This window comes from Sus scrofa, chromosome 2, assembly GCF_054392235.1.
Source record: "Sus scrofa isolate SSC_HxYL_T2T_F1_AM1 chromosome 2, Sscrofa_HxYL_maternal_Yorkshire_Landrace_v2.0, whole genome shotgun sequence".
Lineage (NCBI taxonomy): Eukaryota > Metazoa > Chordata > Mammalia > Artiodactyla > Suidae > Sus > Sus scrofa.
In genome coordinates this window covers 51,444,297-51,468,901 of record NC_139384.1, presented here as the reverse complement: position 1 = coordinate 51,468,901, position 24,605 = coordinate 51,444,297, and the positions used below count along the sequence as shown (strand labels likewise).

The following is a 24,605-nucleotide window of genomic DNA, read 5'->3' as shown; positions in this document are numbered from 1 at the left end:
CCGTGGTGTAGCTCGCAGGTGGCTGGGATCCCGCATTGCTGTGGCTCTGGCGTGGGCTGGGCGGCTACAGCTCTGGACTCCTAGCCTGGGAACCTCCATATGCCGAGGGTGCAGCCCTAGAAAAGGCAAAAAAAAAAAAAAAGAAAAGAGAGAAAAGACCGGTGTTGCTGAGAAAGCACAGGCACAGACAGGCTGTGTGTGGGGGGTGGTTGTGTGTAGTGAAGAGGGAGGGAGAAAGACAGACAAGTAGGCAGACAGACAGAAAGAGCAAGAGAGGAAGAGAGCAACATGTGCTTGGAGGTGGTTTAAATCACTTGTATGGGGCCGTCCTTGCAGGCTTTTTCTGGCCAATCATCTTGCTTCATCTGGCCTTGAACCCACATCTGGCCTGACTCAGCACCGCCCCCTCCAATCCCGTGTGTGCATGCGTATCTTTTACTCAGGATGGACTCCAGTACAAGGGTCTCTGGGAAGTTGAAAGGATGTGCTGTGGTCTGGTGCCCTCCTTTCTCTGACCCCTGAGGAAACTTTCTTCAAGTGTGAGGTTCCAGCAGTCTCCCTGAGCTCAGGAATGAGAAATAGGTGGTCTCTATTTTATCCAAGCAGGATGCAGCTTTTATCTTTTTTTTTCTTTTTGCTAATTTTAGGGCTATGCCTGTGACATATGGAGGTTCCAAGGCTACAGGTCGAATTGGAGCTCCAGCTGCCAGCCTACGCCATAGCCCCAGCAACGCCAGATCTGAGCCACGTCTCTGACCTACACCATAGCTCACAGCAATGCCCTAGATCCTTAACCCACTGAGTGAAGCCTGGGATCGAACCCACAACCTCATGGTTCCTAGTTGGATTTGTTTCCGCTTGTGCCACAACGAGAACTCTAAGATGCAGCTTTTATCTTGAAGTTATCTGTCCACTGGGAACAGATTACAGTTGCTCAACCTGGCACCCATCTGTCTCCTGCTTCAGTGACAGAGATGGGCCTCTTCCCAGCTGCAGTTTTCTATTTAACCTTTTCAAGCCCACTCACAAGTGAATCATTGCCTGTCATGGGATGGGTACCTCTGTTCTCCCTTGATCCTCAGAACATGCCTGTGAGGTTTGTTGAGAATCCTGGTCTGTGAATCTCCAACAGTTTTCTTTATGGTACCTAAACCCTCTAAGTTTATCTTTTCCTATCAGAATAAAACAGGAGGCAGTCTTGTCCCCATGGTGGAGTCAGCAGGCCCTGGGCATGGTGTAAGATCTGCTTTGCTACTGGTTGGGAACACACCTCAGAGTAGAGATTTCTCTTGACCAGCCTCAGTTTTCCCATCTCTTGATGGGGACAACAATGCCTACTTCCCAGGGCTGCCATAAGGAGGGAATATGATCAGGACAGCACACAGTCTGCAGGCTCTCTACTTCTGTATCCTTGGTGGTGTTGGGAGTGGGCAGTTACCCCCCTGACCCTCTTAAGTTCTTGTGGCCACACTAATGATAACATTGACACAAGGCAGGTTAACAGGAGGTCTCATAGCAATGGAACCTAAAAGGTGGCCAAAGCAAGCAGCTTTTACGCTTTGTAGACAAAGAAACAATTTTGAGGAACTGACCGGCCAAAGAACTTAGAGTTGAAGTGCTCGGTTAGTGAAGAATCTAAACAGAGTTTGGGCTTGGGGTAGTAAATTAAAGAAGGAGCAGTTTATATCAGCTTCTCCACCCCATTTCTCTCTGTTTTATTTGTTTGTTTGTTTGTTTGTTTTAGGCCCACACCCGAAGTATATGGAAGTTCCCAGGCTAGGGGTCAAATAGGAGCTGTAGCCTCTGGCCCACACCACAGCCACAGCAATGCCAGATCCAAGCCACATCTGAGACCTACACCATAGCTTACGGCAAAGCCGGATCCTTAACTCACTGAGCCAGGCCAGGGATTGAACCTGTGTCCTCATGGATCCTAGTCAGATTCATTTCTGCTGAGCCATGACAGGAACTCCCATTTCTCTCTGTTGATAAGGGTTTCCTTCTACCTCCCGATACAGGCAGTGTAACTTTCAGGTGAGAGATTTATTTCCTGTTTTCAGGAAGACAGAGGGGAGGTCAGAGGGTCCCTCTCACATCAGCTGTTTCTTAAGTAACTTGAATCCAAAACAATCCACGTGCCACTAAAGCCCATTTTGGGGCAGTCTGTCTTGGGCTCCAACAGGCCCCTTCCTCGGGAAGCAGCCTTGCTTGGGAGGGTTTCAGCTGCCAGGCGAGCAGCACCGGGTTTGCAGTTTAGATTCCAAATCTTCCTGCCTCTTCTTTTTGTTATAAACATAACAAAAGTGAAAGAGACAGATGGTAAGACTAGATTCACTCTTACCAAATGTTTTTAGGGTGTGAATATAAAACTGAAAACTGGGAGAACGAGAAGGGTGTTGGTCTCTAGGAGAAGACAGAGCCAGGCCAGGGAGGCCAGCCGGGGGACTCTGCGGTGGCAGAGGAGGGGCTTCTGTCCTGACGCGGCACCTTCCCCACCTTCCCCAAGCACATGGGAAGGCTGGACACAGGTCATGACTGGCTGATGGCTCTGGGTCAGATGAAGTAATGCTGCCTTTCTCAGAAGAGGGAGGGCGACATCCTCCGGCCTCTGCAAGGGGCTGTGCAGTACCTGCCTCGAGCAAGGGTTCACCTGGAACATATCAGGCCAGGGGTTCTCAACCTCAGCACTATCAACATCCTGGGCTGGAGAATTCCTCCTTGCAGGGGCTGTGTTGTACTTTTTTTTTTGGTTTTTTGTCTTTTTAGGGCTGCACCTGCAGAATATGGAAGTTCCCAGGCTAGGGGTCAAATCAGAGCTGAAGCCCCTGGCTTATGCCAGAGCCACAGCAATGCAGGATCTGAGTCTGCGACCTACACCACAGTTCATGGCAACCCTAGATCCTTAACCCACTGAGCAAGGTCAAGGATCAATTCCACATCCTCATGGATTGGATGCTAGTTAGTTTCGTTAACCACTGAGCCACAACGGGAACTTCTATCATGTACATTTTTGTATGTTTGCAGTCTCCCTGGCCTCAACCCTGTGGATGCCAGTAGCATCTTCCCTCCTTCTCCAAGCTGTAAAAATCCTAACTGTCTGCAGACAGGGCTGATTTCCCCCTGCTGAGAACCACTGCCCCTCAGTTGCTCAGCCCAGGTTTGCCCTCCTCTGGGGTGAGCAAGTCAGAGCATCACAGGTGGGGTTATGCCACAGCTCCCCCTGCTTTGCTCCTCTCTCTGCCCATCTCCATCTGACTGGAGGGGTGCCTCTGCCCTCTGGCCTCGACTTGGCTTTGGCCGTTGCCGGGCGGGGGGCGGGGAAGGGGGATAAGGGGGGAGATCTGAGGGAGGAAGAAGGTTAGGGTTTCCACTCTGCCATCTCTCTCTACCCCTCGTGAGGGGCTGGCTGCCTTCTTTGCACAAGGCCACAGCTGCCACTCAGTGGCCCTCTCCAGGATCGGTCACTGCCCTCCCTCAGCCCTACCAGGCCTGGGTGACAGGCCACCCAGTCTCCCCATTCTGAGACCATCCTGGGGTGCTGCCTGCCTTGGCCAGTTCTGGCTTTACCTTCTAAACTCCTCTCCTGACTCAATTTGAATGCCCCCTCTGTTTGCTGCTGAAACTTGACCGATGCAAACACATTTTGTGACCTTTATAAAACATTTTCATGAATGAATACTTAGTTTTGCTGTGTTAGTTCATTTGATCATTCATTGATTCCATGCATTGTTTATTTATTTATTTATTTATTTTTTTACATTTACCTATTCTGAACCAGGCATGATGCCAGGTGTGGGAACACAGACATAGACTAGACCTGGCTCCTGCCCGGAGGGACCTTGCGTCTTACAGGGAAGCAGAAGTGTGGGTGGTTAGGGTGGGTGCTTGGAGAGACATGTCACAAAGCCTCCCCGCTCCGTGGGAGGACATGGAGAGCCTGTGGCCCGGGGAGAAGATGCTGTGTCCCTCCAGAGATGTGGCCTCAGCAGGCAGTTCTGCTCTATGAAGGTGTCCCTAGATGATGACAGTGTGTCCTTGGAAGGGGCTCAAAGTCTGCAGGCCCTGTGGACTTTGTCCTTGGGGGGAGCAAGCCTCCTTTGCCCCAGGCCCCAGAGCACATTCGCCATGAGACCCCCCCCCACCCCTTGGCTGCCAGAAAGAGAACATTCCAGAGCAGAGAAGTCCTTCCCTGGGCAGCTGTCGTCAAACAGGCTTCTGTCCAAGGCGCCTGCCTGCTGCCTGCCAGCCAGCTGTATTTCAAAGGTCCCAGTTTCCTCCCAGCGGTTTTCTGCAGAGCCGAAATCTCCTGGACCCCGAAATAAATTAAAATATCGATTGATTTTTCATATTCTCTCAAATCTCTCCAAATCTCTGGGTCTTATATAAATCAATGTGCCAGTTACAGGGACTTATTCAATAATCTGCAAAGTATCCTGGTAATTACTTTTGGGTTCACTCCACGACAGAGGCCGGCCACCTCTCCGTCATTTGTAAGGCTCTGGGTATAATAACCTATCAGGGGACTCTCATTTCTTATTTTAATTACTGAGTCTCTTCAACATGGTGCCTGTACAGCAGAAGGAAGCTCACATGTTGGGATGAATCTTTTGGGCATCTTCAGGACCAAAAAAAATCAGGACCTTCCAAAATCTGCCACCTCTGCTGCCCTGTCTGTCTCCCCAGCTCTGTCTTGTGCCTGTTGCTCCAGTGTTCTTAGCTTTCTGGGAATGACAGTGTAGAAATTAATTTAATAGCACCTCATTTCCCCAGATAAAATAAAAAGCTTGTCAGATGAGGGTAACACTGTCCAAAAGCCCCAAGCACTTCGGCACTTCTGCTGTTGCCTCAGGTAGCTGCCTGGATTTGGGGAGCAGAGAAGGGCCAGGAAAGAACAGCAGAGAGATGGCCCATGTGCCTCCCAGAAGGTCTTGTTTATTCTGCTGTAAGTGACAAAGTGACTTCAGCTTATTAGGGACTGGGGTGGGTCTCCAGGAAGATGGTGTGCTTCTAGTGAAGCTGGAGATGCTGCTTTTTGGCGAGGTCCTTCCCATCTGGCCCAGCTACTTCTGAGCCTTGTCTTCTGCTCCTACATCCTCTTGAGCTAAGCTCCAGCCAGACAAATGGCCAGCCACCCTGGAAACAAGTTTTGCTCTTCTGCCATCTTTCCCCCGTGAAGGCCCTCTTCTCTTTGGGGAGCTTTCCCCCTTTTCCTCTGCTCGGAAAACTCCTCTTCATCCCTCGAAGCCCTCAGGCAAATGTGAACTTTCACAGGGGGCTCTGTGCCCCACCATACTCTGCATTTTCCTCTGTAACTGGGGATTCAGATGAGCCTCAAAGGTCTTTTCAGACATGCTCATGGGCCTCTGGCTTCCCATCAGCTTTGAGTGAAGCTCTTGTGGTGACTTCTAAGGTCCTAAGTCATCTGCCTTCCACTGCCTCTGGGCTTCTCTCCTACATTGTGTGTGGCTCCCTGGTCTCCAGGCACACTGACCGCCTTACTGTTCTTCCAAACCCGGGCATGGCCAACCCTCCGGGTCCTTAATTTGCAGTTCGCTTTGCCTGGAATGCTTCCCACCAACCTGTGAGCCCACCCTACCCCCCTTTGCAGGTCTCTGCTCAAATGTTATCTGTCTGTAGCATCCTTCCCTGACCATTGGCTTTAAAACAGCCCCTCTTAGGAGTTCCTGTTGTGGCTCAGTGGTTAACGAATCCGACTAGGAACCATGAGGTTTCGGGTTCAATCCCTGGCCTTGCTCAGTGGGTCAAGGATCAGGCGTTGCCATGAGCTATGGTGTAGGTCACAGACGCGGCTTGGATCTTGCGTTGCTGTGGCTGTGGTGTAGGCCAGTGGATAGAGCTCCAATTCGACCCCTAGCCTGAGAACTTCCATATGCCTTGGGTGCAGCCCTAAAAAGACACAACACACACAAACACACACACACAAAAGAAAGAAACATCTTTTTCTGCCCCACACCCAGTTTTGTATACACACCTGCATCTGTCCACCCCACCCCCCAAATGCACAAGCAGGTGGGGTGACCGAACCCTTCCTAGGGTGGCCACGGATGGTATGGCCCATGGAAGGGCCTGCAGCTGCAGGTGGTGAGTAATGTAGCCTTCCACTGCCCAGGCAAATGGCAAAGGAAGACCCCATAGAGAATATGGTTTTGTTTGTTTGCCCAACATCCTTTCCTTTTGTGAACCACCCCTCCCGGACTCAGTGCGGCTCCGTGGGCACTGTTTATCGTGGTACCACACCCATCCCATCCCAACACCAGGCTTCAAAGTAGCTCATCTCCCAGCCATGGAGTTAGTCTGGGGCTGGACTTGACATCCTGCAGGGCCAACCAGTCTTTCCTGAGAAGCTGCTCTATTTTTGGAGACAGCTCTGAGGATGACTTGAGTCTGCCAGGAAGCATTTTCCCACCACATGGAGAACATCAGCTTGCAGAATCAAGTCATCACCTCTATAGAAGCCAGGTTGAAAGAAAGAGGGAGAGGCAGTCTGCTGACTCCATTGGAGTCCTGGTTCTGGCCAAGCCCGGGTCCATCTCACCTTGGGTTGGTTAGGTAACAGCCAATAAGTCCCCTTTGAGCTAGATTTCTGTCACTTACAACCAAAATGTCCTGACAAACAGGTCAGTTCCCTCTCCTCTGCAAACCACAGAGCCGTGAGCCCTGGCCAAGGAAACTGCAGGAGAAAACTGGGAAGAGTAGTGTAAGCCTCTCCCGGGAGCCCCACTCTGCCCACTCCCTGCCCTCTGCCACATGCACCTGCGCATTGGCAGGGAGCAGGCGTGATGAGGCTGGTACTTTAGCTGGTAGCACTTTGTATCTTTAGCACCAGCTGCCCTGTCTTTTCTGCAGCCAGCCCTATGGCTTTTCTTTTTGGTCCCACTACTCCAGGTTCCCAAGAGATGGGGTGTGGAGAGTTATCATAACCTCATCCCTCACCCCCAGGTGGAAATGCAAGTGTTTCTTTGAGAGGTCTGGGGGCTAGCCCAGCACATGGGCCTCCATGGGGCTGTAACTAGAGCTGGTAGTTTCTCAATAGGACAGTAGGAGATGTTAGATAGGATGGCATTTTAAGCCATGCAGAAATCTTAGGTCCAAGAGAAGGGGTCAAGGGATTAATCTGAAAAAGAGAGAAGAAATGTCAGAACTGGGGTGCAGATGCAGAAATCTGGGGACCAGAGACACAAGAGCAGCACAGTGGACACAGAGAAAATGAAGAGGCTCTAAGATAGTCACCTGGAACAGGGACAGGATTTACTGATGACATCCATGGATCCTCAGCCGTGATCAGTGGTTGGGACAGACAGTCTTCCTGGATGGCTGACTTCTGTGAGAATCAACTGCTTCTTTCTTGCTCTTGCCTTTACGTAGGATAATCTTTTTTTGACAACTACTTTATACCCCCTATTTTTTTTCCTCCAAGTAGCCTAGGATTTCACATCCAACATATCCTTACCTTTAGTATTATTATTATTATTTTATTTTACTTTTTTTTTTTTTTTTTGCTTTTTAAGGCCGCACCTGAGGCAGATGGAGGTTCCCAGGCTAGAGGTAGAATCTGATTTGCAGCTGCCAGCTTAACACCACAGCCACAGCAATGCCAGATCAGAGCTGTGACTGCGACCTTATGTAGGATAATCTTTTCTCTTCTTGCTTTCTTTAAGCTAATGAGGGCTGATCATTATGAGCATTTTTTTTCTCTGAAAAGAAATCAGATCTGAATTTATTTATCCATCTCGGTTCATTTCCCCCTTGTTTATCTCTCTGGCAGCCATATGTCTCTTACTCCACAGGTCCTTCAAGGAGACACTTTCAAGGACTGTCCTTTCACTCACCCCAGGCGATACTGCAGTCCTAAACCAGGACTGAGGGCTTTGGAGTCCTAGCCCCTCCCTGTCACTTACCAGTTGTATGACCTTGAGTGTGTCACTTACCCTCTGTGGGCAGATTAAGTCATTTTTAAGGCCCTCTGTTATTCTGGGAGTCCGCAAATCTGTGTCCTTTACTGATCAATCTCTAAAACGCAAGAACCCCTTTCAGAAATGCCATTCCAAATTATCACTGGTGAGCAGGTGTCTGCCCACAGACCCCGCTCCCCAGATGCTACAGGCAATTTGGGAACTATATTTTTAAAATCACCACAGATGGGAGGACTAAACTGAAATGAGACTTGCTTGAAAATGCTGCTTTTAGCATTTAAGCCCCATCTCTTCATCCCTCATTGCTTTCAGTTTTTTGGATGGCCGCCCCAAATAGCCCATGATCTTGCTGATTGCTCACCAAAGGCTCCTGGAGAAAAGCCTCAGATCACTGCCGACCCCTTGGCCCCTCCCCTCGGCCCTCCCCTAGGCCACCAAACAAGTTCATTGCAGGGCTATTGAGATCCCATATGATCAATGTTAGGGCCTCTTTAACAGCCGCTGTTACCCACATAAACATGGGCAGATTTGCCTTTTCATTGAGCCCTAGAGATCTATAATGTCTTCCATTATCTTCTCTGCCATATCTGTCTGTAACTTTAATCTAAGTCCTTGGCTCTATGGGTTCATTTGCGTATGTCATCTTTTTATCCACACGGTAATGCTCTTCCTGCCTCCCTATTGCTATTTTCCTTCCCTGGAAACAATCTGTCTTCAGGTAATATCCTCAGAATTGGGATCATTTTCAGCTCTAATAAGCTTTCCCCTGGCTTGTTGAGTGACAGGCCTTCCAGGTGTAGGGCTTATCCCAGGGGCTGATCTTGTCCTTGGGGCAGTTTGGCCATGGACAGAGCCTCTGGTCAGCAGGATGATGAGTTGGGAGCCGGGCCAAGGAGCAGACATGGGCCAGAGTACATGTGTGGACTAGGATGCGGGTGTGGACCAAGGATCAAGCATGGGCCAGGGTGCAGGTGTAGACAAGGTTCGCAAGTATGGATGGGCCAGGGAGCAGACATGGACCAGGGTGCAGGTATGATCCAGGGAGGAAGCATAGGCGAGGGTGCAGGTATGATCCAGGGAGCAGGCATGGACCAGAGTGCAGGTGTGAGCCAGGGAGCAGGCAAGGGTATCTCAGGAGCCACGATGGATAGAGTCAAGAGGGAGGGGCTTCCTGGGAACTAGAAGTCAGGAATTGAATGGGGAAATTCAGAGGTGAGTGTCTTAGTAGCTGGATTGAATCCAGAAGCTGGGGGCCTGGAACCCAGGCCAGCTAAGCCCCAAACTACATTGGGAGCCCAGGAGATGTGACAGCCCAGAACCCAGAGAGGCTTCTGCTGGGGACCTTGTATGAAACTCTGGAGGCAGACTGTGTGGGTTTAAATTCTGGCTATCCCCTTATAGCTGAGTGACTTGAGCAACTTATTTACTTCTTGCCTTAGTCTCCCCATTCATAAATGGATGACTATCATAGTATCTCTTTCATAGGGTTGTTTAACTGAGCTAAAGCATGTAAAGATCTTAGAAGTGGTACTTTGCACATAGTGGCATTGAATGCAGCTACTGTCTTCATAGTAAAAAAAAAAAAATTAGGAGTTCCAGTCATGGCTCAGTGGTTAATGAATCTGACTAGCATCCATGAGGATGCAGGTTCGATCCCTGGCCTTGCTCAGTGGGTTAAGGATCCAGCATTGCTGTGAACTGTGGTGTAGGTCGCAGACGTGGCTCAGACCTGGTGTTGCTGTGGCTGTGGTGTAGGCCAGCAGCTATAGCTCTGATTGGACCCCTAGCCTGGGAACCTCCAAATGCCAAGGGTCTGGCCCTAAAAAGCCAAAAAAAAAAAAAAAAATTAAAGAGGAGTTCTCACTGTGGCACGATGAGATTGGCGGCATCTTTTCAGCACAAGGATGCAGGTTTGATCCTGCATTCAATGCCACTATGTGCATTGAATGGCACAGTGGGTTAAAGGATCTGGCATTGCCACAGCTGCAGCATAGGTGACAACTGTGGTTTGTATCTGATCCCTGGCCAGAGAACTCCATATGTTGTGGGGTGGCCAACAAAGAAAAAAATTAAATTAAAGGAACTAGATAACTTTGCACACGGAAAATTCCACCCCTGCCCGCAGGGTCTGTTAAAGGCTCTGAGCAGCTTCTGCAGCTGCTGTGGTAGTGGCATAGGAAAGGTTTGGCATTGGAGGGGAGAGTCCAGTTCTTACTGCTTCCGTGGGTTCGGTGGTGGGAAAATTGAACAACTGCCCATTTTTATTTCTAAATTCCACTGGAAACATGGAAAGTAAACACAGTATATTTCTGCAAGGATCAGAGTGTGGGCTTTGGCGTCTGTCAGCCCTGGATTCAAATCCCCGTATTTCAATTCACTTGTTGCATGACATTTTGCAACTTTTGACCTTTCTGTGTCTTGGTTTCCTCATCGACACAATGGAGGTGCCAACAGCTACCACACAGAATGAGTTCAAAGTTCAACCCAAAGTGTGCAGAGCATGGGACTCGCACGCTTTTCCCCCAAAGAGCCCTGTGCTGGCCGGGGTTGTAGTCTCCTCTGCTGGCTCTACAGGAAGGGGATACCCTTCCAAGCCCACTCCCTGGGCTGCTGGTGGGATTCAGTTCCACACTTGCTGGTTGACTGAGGGCTGTCAGCAGGCTGCTGGCTGGAGGCCACCTCAGTTCTTGCTATGTGGGCCTCTCCATGGGGCTGCTCACAACATGGCAGGTGGCTTCCCCCAGTGCAAGCAAATGAGAGGGGGAGCAAGATGAAAGACAGATGCTTATAACTTCATCTTGAAGTGACACCCCATACTACTAATTAGCAAGAGAGGGGGGATTAATGCAGGTGCATGAATATTGGGGAAGTGGAGGGGTACCAGGCGCCATCTTGGAGGCTGCCCCCCACACTCTGAAACTGCCTCTCCCCACATGTGTCCCCCCAAATCCCTCCTCTGAAAAGGCACCATGGGTCACAACCTCTGAATCATTTTTCACTTTATTCCCTTTCCACCCTCAGCTAGAGCCAAACTCCCACATGCCCAGAAGTTTTCAGTCTTTGAACAAGCGATTTAATATAACAGAGGCTCTTAATGTTTTAATTTCTATTTGTCACTTGAAGATCCCCCCAACCCACCCCATAGCCCTCTCATATTTCCATTTCTTTAAGCAGAGAAGGTACCACTTTTCCTTCCACTTATCCCCAAGGAATTGTAGTAGCCCAATTCTGTCTTAAGCATGTGTTTTACTCTAGGATAAAAATTCTTCCTTTATCTTATATTCAGAAAACTTCTAACTCCATATTGTTTAAAAATTGCTTTTGGCGTGGCTCAGATGGCAGAGTGGGTTTGCTTCTGTGGAGGTGGATTAGCCCTGCCGTGCACACCAAAGTTCAGACACATTTGCCTAGAGTTTGCGGATTTCTTCCGCTAGGACTCAGGTTGGCTTCAGTAGCAGTCAAGCTGAAAAGGAAAGAGTGAAGAAATGCTGAGATTGGAAAGCAAATAGTAAAGTGGGCCCAGGCTTGGGAGGAGGCAGAGAACCGTGAGATGGAGGCTGATGTAGGACGCCTGTGCCCAGCTAGTCTTGGGCTCAGCAAGGAATCCCAGAGCTAACTCTCTGGGCCACAACTCTAAATCCCAGCAAGGGGTCTGAGTTCAAAAGAGGTCAGAAGCAGCAGTAAAAAGCAGCATCTAGACTAATCCTGGAGACTTAATAAAGCACTGAGAGGGAGGCACTAGTATTATGGGAACTTGAGGCTCAGAGAGGCATAGCAGTTTGCTCAAGGTCACACAGCCTTAAAGTGACACCGTATCCTCCAACCCCTTTTTTTTCCAAGGCCTTGGCCTTAGGAGGGGGAGTCAGGCAAGTCCAACCCTTTCCTTGAAGGTGTGAAAACAGAGCCAGCAAGGAAAGGGCCTCGTCCAAGGTCACAGAGCTAAGTTCTCCCCATTCGTATTTTGCACTATTCCCAAGTGTAGGAATATGCCTGGAAGATGCCTGGCTTTTTCCTTTAACATACAGAATCCAATCCAACAACCTTTCTTAGTTCTTGTTCCCTCCCCTGGTGTTCTTATTTCAGCGCTGCCAGCCTTCTCATCACCATGGATACCCTTTGTGTTGTTTTCCAACTCAGACTCCATGCTTTGGAAAATCCTCCCTACCATATACTTCTCCCTTGCAGACAATAATAAATTTGCTTTTATGGTTTTATTCATCAAAACCATATTTAACTGCCAATCAGAGCTTCTGATCCATAAGAGATCATCACAGTTGGTATAAATATTGAGTTGTATAAATTGAAGCTTGTAGCTTCATTTAGTTTTGGGGGCTTCCTGAGGAAAACGTGTACAGTTGCCAGGAGGAGCCTTAAATTTTTGAAAAAAAAACACAGAAATATCTATGACTGCTCCAACTGTGGAGGTAAAACAGGGCTCTGAGTCCCCACCCCACAGCACAAAACTCTCTGAGCCTTCTGCTAGGACTGACCTAAGCAACCTTTCCTCCTCCCATGGGCACCGAACCCATCATTCCTGGGCTCCAGGTGCCCAGGGGAGCCTTGGTGCAGGACCAGATGCCTTCTCATTTAAGGGGAAAGTGGGCAGGGCTTTCTGCCCCATCACCCCATTGCCACTGCTCACCTTTCCACCATTAGCATTCCATTCTCTTAATTCTTTTTTTTTTCTAATTTTTTTTTTTTTTTTTTTTTTTTTTTTTTATGACCGGAGTTCCCATCATGGCTCAATGGAAACAAATCTGACTAGCATCCACGAGGACACAAGTTCGATCCCAGGCCTCGCTCAGTGGGTTAAGGATCTGGCATTGCCGTGAACTGTGGTGTAGGCCACAGATGTGGCTCAGATCCTGCGTTGCTGTGGCTGTGGTGAAGGCTGGCAGCTGTAGCTCCAATATGACCCCTAGTCTGGGAACTTCGATATGCCATGGGTTTGGCCCTAAAAAAAAAAAAAAAAAATTTACTCTGTGTTATCAGCCAAGCCCTTTCCAGAGTTTCCTGATAATCACCTTGAACTAGATGATTTAGGGTCTGAGCAAATCCTTTGGGAAGTGCTGAGGGCCTGGGGTGGGCAGGGAATGGTTTCTCATTCTCCAGCCGTGTCTACACGTATCCATGTCTAACACCTCTGCTCAGTACCCCATCCCCAGCTGGAGGGTCAGGGCCTGGGTGTGTGGTGGAGACACAGGGATTTCCACCCTGCACCTGCTTATTCTTCATGTGCCAACCACCAGGCACGCAGCATCCACGTCTTATGGCAGCCTAGGGGTTTATCCAGCTTGCTTCTCAGATGCTGTTGGCAGAAGTGTAGGCCTGGGACTGTACCCACTTAAGGGGCAGAGAAGTGATCTCAATAAGGATGAGGGAGATAGAGGTACCCAGAAAGCCCAGCTCTGTCCTGAGCTCTGATGGAGCCCGGTCCGTGTGCTGAGGTCCTCTTCCTGCCCAGCCCTCTATAGACTTTCTGCTGCTCTCCCTGGAGCCACCCATGTGCTCCTGGCAGCTTCACAGTGGACCCTGGGCAACACGAGGACATCATATGTTGCAGAAGGGAAGCCTTGATCCAGAGCTGATGTCTTGTTCTCTAGGAGATAATGAGATGAACTGGTCATCATGACTTGCCGCAAGGGACCCTCAATGGGGCTGCGCATGCCTCTGCTAGAAACCAGATTATCAATTTTATTTTATATATTTACTTAGCTTTTTTTTTTTTTTTTTGGTCTTTTTAGGGCCACACTCGCAGTACATGGAGGTTCCCAGGCTAGGGGTCTAATCAGAGCTGTAGCCACTGGCCTGCACCACAGCCACAGCTGCACCAGATCCAAGCCACATCTGCTACCTACACCACAGCTCATAGCAACACCGGATCCTTAACCCACTGAACAAGGCCAGGGATTGAACCCACATCCTCATGAATGCTAGTCAGATCTGTCTCTGCTGAGCCATGATGGGAACTTCTATTTTGCTTTTTTTTTTTTTTTTTTTTTTGCTTTTATTTCAAAAGTTTTCTTTATTGCTATAATTACTAAAGTATAGTCGAATTACAATGTTTTGTCAGGTTCTGTTGTGCAACAAAGTGACCCAATCATGCACATTTTCCTGTGCTGTATGGTAGGATCCCATTGCCCATCCATTCCAAATATTTTTTTGCTTTTTAAGGCCGCACCTATGGCATGTGAACATTCTAAGGCTAAGGATCTAATTGGAGCTGCAGCTGCCAGCCTGCCCCACAGCCACAGCAACACATAATCTGAGCCCTATCTGTGACTTACACCGCAGCTCATGGCAATGCTGGATCCTTAACTCACTGAGTGAGACCAGGGTTCAAACCTGAATCCTCATGGATACTAGTTGGACTTATTACCATGGAGCCACAACAGAACTCTCCAGATTATCAATTTTTTAATGACAAAAAAGTTAAGACATGACATAAACTTTGCCTTCTTGGGTAGATATATCTACTATATAAATGTATATTTAAAAATACATATGCATTTTAATTATTTAATCTTTATTAAAGGAATTGTAAGAGATACATATAATCTTTTCAGTACAATTTAAATTAGAACATGTTAAAGGTTTTAATTTAATAATAGGGACCAGGAAAGCTAAATGAGGATTGAAGTTAAGAAAGCTGTAGAAATGGTTATGAGACAAGCCACTGAAAGGACATAAAAGGATAAATAATGAGTTTAAAAAAATCCTTAAAAAGGAGTTCCCATTGTGGAGCTGTGGAAATGAATCTGACTAGGAACCATAAGGTTGTGGTTCAATCCCTGGCCTCGCTCAGTAGGTTAAGGATCTGGCATTGCTGTGAGTTGTGGTGTAGGTCACAGATGTGGCTCGGATCCTACGTGGCTGTGGCTGTGGCTGTGGCATAGGCTGGCAGCTGTAGCTCTGATTCGACCCTTAGCGGGAACCTCCATATGTGGCCCTAAAAAGACCAAAAAAAAAAAAAAATTCCGTAAAAAAATCTTTGCCTTTTAACAAATGTTGCAGAAAAGCATCAGTTTACTTCTGGATAGTCTGGTCTGGGATGCCCAATTGTTTAAAAAAAGGTAGCATCTAACATAAATACCTGAAAAATAATGGTAATAAATAAAACCAAGCCTAAAGGAAAAGGCTGATTTAAACTGAATCATCCAGGAACTTTCACACTGAGCTTATTACACGTGTTTTCCCAGCAATTCTAAATGAAGCTCCAGTGGGCCTGGAGACCTGGTTTTAGGGATATTTCAACACCTATCAAGCTGAGAATCCTGTGCCTTTACACCTTTAATTGTCTGGGTTTCTTCCAGTCCCAAAGGCAGTAATGTAAACATCACTTTGACTTCTCATGCCATTCCAATTTCCAGAAGCTTGAGCACCACATCTCTTTTCATGCCCAAAACTTGAACTTGACTCCAACAGATTGCTTTTTTTTTCTTTAAACCCTTAAAAATACTGCTTCTGGGCAGGCAGCGAGCCTGTGCCCTCCTTCAAACCAGTCTGCAAGGCCAAGGTCAAGGTGAGACAAGCGGGAGGGCTGCCTTCAGCACTGACGTTAGGAGACAGTGGGGCTGAGATGAAAAGATCCCACAGAAAGGAACCCAACTCTATAACTCTAAAGCTTCTGAAAATTCAAGCTGCAGCATTAAAGTTGGTATAAAGAGGTCAGAAAGGGTCTTCCTTCTCTCAAAACCCCAAGATTGCTTCTTAAACTTCTCCAGTTTAAAAGCTATCAGCTACAGGAGATGTCCTGAGGCAATTCCCACAAATAGCCCAAGCTCAGTCTTTACTCCATAGTTTTTTTGTTGTTGTTTTTTTTTTTTTTGTGAATGTGTGCTGTTGGACAGTGATGTTGCTGCCCTGGCTATAGCTGACTGGACAAGAGGAAAGCCACCCTCCTCTAAGGGGTATTGGCACGAAACCCTTCAGGGGGCTCCATCAGCACAGCCCTCTGTTCAATAGGAATATTGCTTATTGGGTAGTGATGAACCAGCTCCTCCTAGCTTTGGTCACACAGGAGTTGCTTGAACTCAGATTGCATGCTGAATGGTAATGAGCTGCACTTCTGGTTCTTTATGAGAAGTCCTGGACCCCAGAATAGTCGTCTTAGAATGATGATGTCCCATGGTTCCTGGCTGTATTAGTTCCTTATTGCTGCTGTAACAAACTACCACAGACTTAGTGGCTTTAAAGAACACACATTTGTTCTCTTACAGTTCTGGAGTTCAGAAGTTTAAAATCCAAATGGTGGGGCTGTGTTTCTTCTGGAGGCGTCTGTAGAGAATCCATTTCACTGCCTCTTTTAGTTTCTAGAGGAGCCCTGTGTTCTTAACGTGTAGCCTCATCCTTGAATCACTGGAATCTCTGGTTTCTGTTGTCACATCTCCTACTACGGTGTCTTCAATTGTCCTGCCTTTCTCTTAAAGAACACTTGTGATTACCTTGAGCCCACCTGGATAATCCAGCATTATCTTCCCATCTCAAGATTCTTAACTTAATCATGCCTGCAAAGTCCCTTTTGCCATATAAGGTAACATATTTATGGGTTCCATGGATTAGAATGTGGATGCTTTGGGGGGCATTATTCAGGCTACCACACCTGCTTAGTTATATAATCTTTCAACAAGTCTACATTTCTGGTAATTGTCTATATAAGTCTATACTTCTAGCCTTCAGTATCTGGCTTGCCTACATCCCCTGAAGGAACAATGCAAGTTTATGACTCCATTCTCCTTGGCAATAGTTGGTGAGTAGCTGACCTATTTCCTAGTTAATGACCTATGCAGTAACAACATACTGACTTGCCATTACCAGCCAGTGACTCATTGGCTCGCCAATGGTCCATTGGGTTGAAATGGCACAGGAACTGAAGCCAGTTGGTGATGGGCTCTTTAAAGGTGCTCTGGAGTCAGGATGGATGGCTGCCATGGGGGTCGTGTAGAGTATGTGTAAGCAGAGGAAGTGGTTGATCAAGAAAAGAATCAAATGGAAACAGAAAGGCCATATTGGCTTAGAAAATTGAGATATTCCCAGGTCTAGACCTTGTGAGGTCTGGCTGTGCTTCCTTTCCTGAACTTTGATGTATGTTCTCTCTGGGTTACTGCAAAGCCTCATATCTCTGTTCTGGAGCCAGTCAGAATGCCATCTGAGTCTTTGCAATCAAAACAGCTCCAAAGAGAAGACTGTTTTTTGCTTGGCTTCTTAAAATGATGACATATACAACCCTTTATACCAAAGGTCCAGTGAAAAATTCAAGAAAAGCAATGAAGAGGTAGGGTGTTGCCCTTGTGGCCTGGTGGTCCTCCCATCCCGCAGCTAGAATTATTGAAGGGAAGACCAAGGCTCTCCAACTCTGATCAAAATGAGGTGTTATATGACTATGTTCTCAAGGTTGAGTCTCTGAGAGAGAGAAAAAAAAAAGACCCTCATGTTCTTATCCTAACCCTGTTATCTCCGTCCAAAGGTCTGGACTTCTGCTTCAGTGCTGAACTTGGGTTCAGTGCTGAACTTGGGTTCCTCACCCTCAACTCTCCCCACCCTTTCTTCTCCCACAGTTGGCTGCCACTTGCTAGACATTGGTTGTGGCCATGCTTGTGACTGAGCCATCACTCAGAACCATAGTCCTGAAATGCCTTCTGCTGCCTGGACTCCTGCTGCCCCGGCCCACCCACCAGGTACTGGCACGTGCTCCCTCCATGCCTGAGCTTGCTGCATCCTCTGGACATCATGACCTGAATCTTCCTCCCAACATGCCCCCTGTGCTACCAGAGCAGGATTTCCTCTTGGTCCTCACTGGTTAATATGAGTAAGAACCCTGCTGCCTCATTCCCCTTGCTGCTCCTTACTTGCCCAAGGTAGGACACTTCAGAAACCACCTGAGAGAGTTTCTGTTGTGGCTCAGTGGGTTAAGAACCCAGCTAGTATCCATGAGGATGTGGGTTTGATCCCTGGCCTTGCTCAGTGGGTAAAGGATCCGACATTGCCACAAGCTATGGCATCCCACATTGCTGTGGCTGTGGCTGTGGCTGATGGCTATGGCTCTGAGTCAGCCTCTAGCCTTGGAACTTTCATATGCCGGTGTGGCACTAAAAAGACAAAAAGGAAAAAAAAGAGAGAGAGAGCAAGAAAAGAAAAAGGAAAGCACCTGAAAATCCCAGAGCTATAGGCTAACGAGTTAGTTTATCAGCATGCATTTTGTGTATCAGTATGCATTTTCTGCATCAAAGTATGAATATGGGGTGGGGGGGGGGTCTCTGCTGCCTCCAGTACCTTCCCTGTCAGGGAAAAATTAAAGGAGACCTAAAATTCCTGAGGCACCAGCTGGTGATTTAATTTCCCCCTAATTTTTCTACCTCTAGTGAAATTGATGAATTAATCTGAAGCCAGACCTCTCAACTCTGCTGTAGTATAAGTGGTTGCCCCAGGAGTGCAGGTCCATGGGCTCAGCTGTGAGGTCTCAGCCACGGGGTCCTAGGGGGCTCTAGGACAGTCCTTCCCATCCCTCTGGTGCTCAAGTGCAGGATCCTGGGCACATGCAGGGCAATTTTGCTTTGGTATTCCCACCCTGCCAGAGGCTGCTCTTCAGCATCATCTGTTTCCTTCCCCTGTGGTTTTTCCTCCTATGGAGCTAGTATTGTTTTTCCTTATTCCATGGATTGCCAGACAAGAGCTGGGTATGTAGGCAGGTCAAGGTGCAATATGCTGGTTTCCTAGCCCTGCCGTGGGCACTACAGCCTGAGACAGGGCTCAGTCAGCAGCATTTCCCGAGTTTATTTGGTCTTGAAATACTTTGGTTTTAGAGTACTGATTAACATCTCCCTCAAAGAGTGTTCAGTGGAACATATTTAGGAAAATGTTATTCTATTATAAGATTTATCACACTGTATTGCAATGATTTATTTGCATGTCTGCCTTCCCCACCAGGCTGTGATTTCCTAAAGGGCAAGAAATGTATCTTATTTATCTTTTTATCTCTAGCACCTAGCACAGGGCTTCTTCACTGAGTTGGTCCCCTGCATAGCTCTTGCCAAGGTCACAGACAACCTCCATCTCTGTTCTCATCTTATTCAAATGCCCAGGTACATTTTTCTCAGTAAAATGGCACTCCTTCCTTCTTCAAACACCTTTTAATTTTTCTCTTGGCTCCTGGTTCACCACATCCTCCTGGATTTCTTGTACAACACCAGTGGCTCCTTTGCAACCCCTGTGAATCCCCCCCCCCAATTTTCAAAACATTGAAGTGCCCAAGGCTCCATCCTTGGACAGTTGCTCTGTTCCAGCTGCACTCTTTCCCCAGGTGACCTCAGGCAGATCTATGGCATAAATCACTTTCTATAAGCTGATGATTATCATGCTCATATCTCTAAATGCGGCCTGCGTCTTGAGCCCTGGGACACATATCTGGCTGCTTATTTGACATCTTTTCTTAGATGTCAATATTTAACGAGTCCAGGAGTTCCCGTCATGGCTGAGTGGAAACACATCTGACTAGCATCCATGAGGACGCAGGTTTGATCCCTGGCCACGGTCAGCGGGTTACAGATCTGGCATTGCTGTGGCTGTGGTGTAGGCTGGCAGCTACAGCTCTGATTTGACCCCTAACCTGGAAACCTCCATTTGCCATGGGTGCAGCCCTAAAAAGATTTTAAAAAATAAATAAATAATGAGTCCAAAGCAAAACTTCTGATTTTTACCCAGCAAACCTGTTCACCTTTCAGCCTTTCTATATTACTATGTTAGCATCATCAACTACCCAGCTGTTCACATCCAAACTCTAAAAGTCATCGTGCTTAAAAAAAATTTCCAGGAGTTCCTGTCGGGCTCAGTGGTAACAAACCCGACTAGGATCCATGAGGATGCGAATTCAATCCTTGGCCTCCCTCGGTGGGTTAAGGGTCCAGTGTTGCTGTGAGCTGTGGTGTAGGTTGCAGATGAGGCTCGGATCCTAAGTTGCTGTGGCTGTGGTGTAGGCCAGCAGTCACATCTCTCATTCGACCCCTAGCCTGGGAACTTGCATATGCCACAGGTACGGTCCTAAAAAGCAAAAAAAAAAAAAATTTTTTTCCTTTCAATCCATCAGGACACCCTACTAGGATCACTTTTGTGATTGTTTAGATTATTGTTTGGCAAATACTCATTCCTCTCTCCCCACCTCTCTCTAGAGCAAACTTCCCCTGCCTTACCCCTATGCCCCCACGTTGCTATTGAATTTGGTCAAGTGACTTGCTTTGGCCATTGGGATGTTAGCAGAGCTGAGATCCTGATATAAGAAAAGTGTGGTTTGGAACTTACATCCTGTGTTGATATCAATGTATTACCTGTCGGCTCCAAATTCACAGTTCGCTGCCTGCACCATGGAAATGGATCAGGGCCCTTTGCATCTTTTTCTTTTGTCATCTGGCATGATGTTAAGGTTTGTCAGTAGAGGGCGCTGGATGTGCCTGCCCACAAGCGGGCAAATGCCCTGCTCCCCAGGGGATGTTCCTGCTTGCCAGGTGATGGTGGAGCCCCTCTACCTTAGGACCCAGCGAACTTCTCTGCCGTCACATTTATCTTGGACTCTTCCAGTAGGTTCTTAAGCGGTCTCCTTTCTTCCATCCTTGCTACTCTGCAACATATCTTGATGACAACCTATTAATGATGCTTCTGCTCTCCTGCATGAAATTTTAACATACATCAGGTTCTGTTTCAGGCCAGTTTATCCTATTCCTGCATATTGATCCATCTCTTTATTTGATTTGGGGCCCTTATCACGTTTACATCCTATCTGGTAGGGCAGGTCCTCCCCTCGTTGCTCTTCAACATAATCCCCCCCCCAACTATTCTTTTTCTCTCTAAATCTTTAAATTTTTATTGAAATACAGTTTATGTACAATCTTGTGTTAGTTTCTTTTTTTTTCTTTTTTTTTCTTTTTTGTCTTTCTGCCTTTTCTAGGGCCACTTCCCAGCGGCATATGGAGGTTCCCAGGGTAGGGGTCTAATCAGAGCTGTTGCCACGGGCCTATACCAGAGCCACCCAACGCGGGATCCAAGCAAAGTCTGTGACCTACACCACAGCTCATGGCAACGCCGGATCCTTAACCCACTGAGCAAGGCCGGGGATCGAACCTGCAACCTCATGGTTCCTAGTCGGATTTGTTAACCATTGCGTCATAACGGGAACTCCTTGTGTTAGTTTCTGGTGTACAACAACGTGATTCAGATATATATATATATACACACACACACACACACACACACACACACGCGTGCGCGCGCGTGCGCACATTTTCTTTTTTAGCTTCTCTTCCGTTATAGGTTATTATAAGATGTTGAGTATAGTTTCCTGTGCTATACAGTAGGTTCTTTTTGGTTATATATTTTATGTGTAGTAGTGTATATATTTTAATCCAAAACTCCTAATTGATGCCCACCATCTTTCCCCTTTGGTAACATAAGTTTCTTTTCTACATCTGCGAGTCTATTTCTTTCCCAGCTAGTCTTTCCTGCTCACTCTTCCAGGTGAATTTTAGAATCATTTTCCCATGTTCCACAAACCCCTCAATATTAAAAATTCTTTGGAAAAATTGACATCTTTGTACCACTGAGTTTCTCCATCTAAGAGATTGACACTTCTGTGTTTAGTTATCTTTTATATCCTCAATAAAGCCTTCTGGTTTTCATTATCTAGGCCCTGCACTTTCTTTCTTAAGATTTTTGTAGGTATTTATGTCTTTTGTTGTTATTCTGTACTGGATTCTTTTTTTATTATTATTACATCCTTTAAATGATTGCTGTTGTTATATTAAAAAGTTGCTGATTTTTGCATGGTTAGCCTATAGTGAATCATTTTATTGAATTATCGTTATCAAGTCTATATGTTTCCAATGGATTCTCTTGAGTTTTGCGTGTATGAAATTCATATTGACTGACTAATGATGGCTTTCTCTTCCTTTCCAATAATTATACTTTTTTTTTTTTTTGTCTTTTGTTTTTTACAGCTGCACCCATGGCATATGGAGGTTTCTAGGCTAGGGGATGAATCAGATGCTATGCCACAGCCACAGCAATGCCACATCCTTAACCCACTGAGTGAGGCCAGGGATCAAACTTGTGTCCTCATGGATGCTAGTCAGATTTGTTTCCACTGAGCCATGATGGGAACTCCCCAGTAATTATACTTTTTATTTATGTTTTGTATTTCCTTATGCCAACCAGAACTTCTAGAACAATGACACATCATAATAGGATTCTGGAAGATGTTTACATTTATCTGCCAAAAAATGAATATTGACCCTGTTCTCATTCTCTGTATAAAAATTAACTCAAAATGAATCATATATTCAAATGTAAGAGCTAAAACTATAAAACTTTTAGAAGAAAGCGTGGGAGATAAAAAAATCTTTGGATCCTTGGGTTAGGCAATGATTTTTTAGATAAGACACGCAAAGTGTGGGTCATAAAAGAAAAAAATGATAAATTGGACTTGATCAAAATAAAAACTTCTGCTTTTTGAAATATGCTCTTAAAAAAATTAGAAGACAAGGCAAACAGGGAGAAAATATTTGCAAAACACAAATCTGATAAAGAACTTGTATTCAGAACATATAAATTCTCACAGCTCGATGATAAGATAAACAACTATTTTTAAAAAAACAGGTTAACGATTTGAACAGATACTTCATCAAAAAGATATGTTGGTGGCAAATAGACACACGGAAGAATGTTCAGCATCACCCGTTATTAGAGAAATAAAAATGAAAACCAAAGCAAGATGCTACTGTACATTTCATAAAGAGCTAAAATCAAAAGACTCTTAATAACAAGTGCTGACGAGGAGGCAGAGCACTGTAGTGTTGGCGGACATGCAAAACGGTCCATCTCTTTGGAGAACAGCTTGGCAGTTTCATATAAAGTTAAATGTTTACTTATGTGTCTACTTTTAGATATTTACCCCGTAAAAATAAACATATGTGTTTATACAAAACCCTTTGCACAAATGTTTATAGAGGCTTTATTCATAACAGTCTGTAACTAAAACAACCCAATGTCCATCCATCACTGAATGGATAAACACCTTTGGAACATTTATACAACAGAACATACTCATGCAACAGCTTGGATGACTCTCCAAAGCAGTATTCCAGGTGAAAGAAGCAGGACACCAAGGGCTGCTCTATGATTTCATTATCTGAAACTCTGGAGGAGGCCCAAGTTCAGGGACAGAGATCAGATCAATGGTTGGCAGGGCTGGGATGAGGGAGGGGGTTGACTCCCAGGGAACTTGAGGGAACTTTTTGGGGTGATGGACCTAGTTTATATATTGGATACTGTGATGCTTAGATGATGGTATATATTTGCTAGACCTTATCAAACTGTACACATTAAAGGGGTATGTGTATGCAAATTTGACCTCAACAAACCCTTTTCTCAGAGACAAGGATACGGAATTCCCATTGTGGCGCAGTGGGTTTTAAGAATCCAATTGCAGAGGCTTGGGTCACCGTGGAGGTGCAGGTTTGATCCCTGGCCCGGTGAAGTGGGTTAAAGGATCTAGCATTGCTGTAGCTGCTATGTAGCTCACAGCTGTGGCTCAGATTCAGTTCATGGTCTGGGAACTCCCATATGCCATGGGTGCAGCCATCAAAAAAAAAAAAAAAAAAAAAAAAAAGAAAAGAAAAGAAAAGAAAAAAGACAAGGATATATAGGCCAAAAAATAAGTGATATTAGCTGTAATCCTTATGTTGCTCTTTGTTTTAATATAATAGCAGTGCCATTATTTATGTTATTATTTTGGCCATAGCTTAGGGAGAGAGAGAGGCATAGTCTTTACTGTGATAAGGAAATAGCCTTCCGGAGTGTGAAGTTTCTTAGCTGCTAGTAAGAGATTCTGGATGATTTAAGCAGAAAAGGAATTTATTGGCCGGATCCTGGATAGTTCAGAGAATCACCAGAAAGTCAGGAACCACAGGGGCCTGGACAGCCTGTGCTCCCATCTTGGAATGTGGGATCCACAGCTTGAAATGCCAGTACTGCTGGCCCTGGAGCCTCTTTCTGTCACTGCTGTCCCTGAAAACTGATGTTTCTGTTATTAATGGAACCACCATAAAAGTTTTCCTTCACTCAATAAAGTCGAAATTAAAAAAAAAAAAATCTTCTGCTGCCTGTCATCGTTGCTCTGCCGTTTGAGTTTAGGCCACATGCCTCACTGTTGCTCCAAGTGTGGGGCTGGTACCCAGGGCAGTGAGCATCCTTTCTAGAGGGGGAGGAGCTTGGCTTCCTACTCAAACTCGGAAAGTGGGGAATTTCTCAAGCAGAAGGAGCAGGATCAGATATGGGGCGCTCTCCCACTAAAAAACCCACCAATTCTTGGACCATCCATTCCTAGAATGTCAGAGAATGTCCCCTTTAGGGATTGATGCTGAATCTTCATACATGATTTTCCTGACCCGTTGATGTGTTCTATAAACAGATTTACTCATTTGAAGACAGCTTTGCTGGAGTTGCGCGGTGGTGCAGTGGGTTAAGAGTCTAACTCCAGTGGCTTGTGTTGCTGCGGAGACGAGGGTTTTATCTCTGGCCCAGAGCAGTGGGTTAAAAGATCCAGCATTTCTGCAGCTGTGGCGTAGGCCACAGTTGCCACTTAGATTCAACCCCTGGCCTGGAAACTTTCATATGCTATGGGTGCGG

General features: G+C 46.4%; 1 protein-coding gene and 1 long non-coding RNA gene across 4 annotated transcripts in view; one reads left to right on the top strand and one right to left on the bottom strand.

Moving 5' to 3' along the window:
* GALNT18 (polypeptide N-acetylgalactosaminyltransferase 18) overlaps nt 1-24,605 on the bottom strand; it is a 488,883-nt gene that overhangs the window by 2,899 nt on the left and 461,379 nt on the right. The window lies entirely within an intron of this gene.
* LOC106509423 (uncharacterized) overlaps nt 1-24,605 on the top strand; it is a 193,437-nt gene that overhangs the window by 111,046 nt on the left and 57,786 nt on the right. Inside the window, exons 4-5 of one of the 3 annotated variants that reach the window (XR_014837282.1) lie at nt 17,492-19,695; nt 20,994-21,743. The exons of the other annotated variants lie outside the window; for them this stretch is intronic. This is a non-coding gene — a long non-coding RNA (uncharacterized LOC106509423). Of the gene's footprint in view, nt 1-17,491; nt 19,696-20,993; nt 21,744-24,605 lie in introns of those variants that run through there. 3 annotated transcript variants of the gene reach the window in all.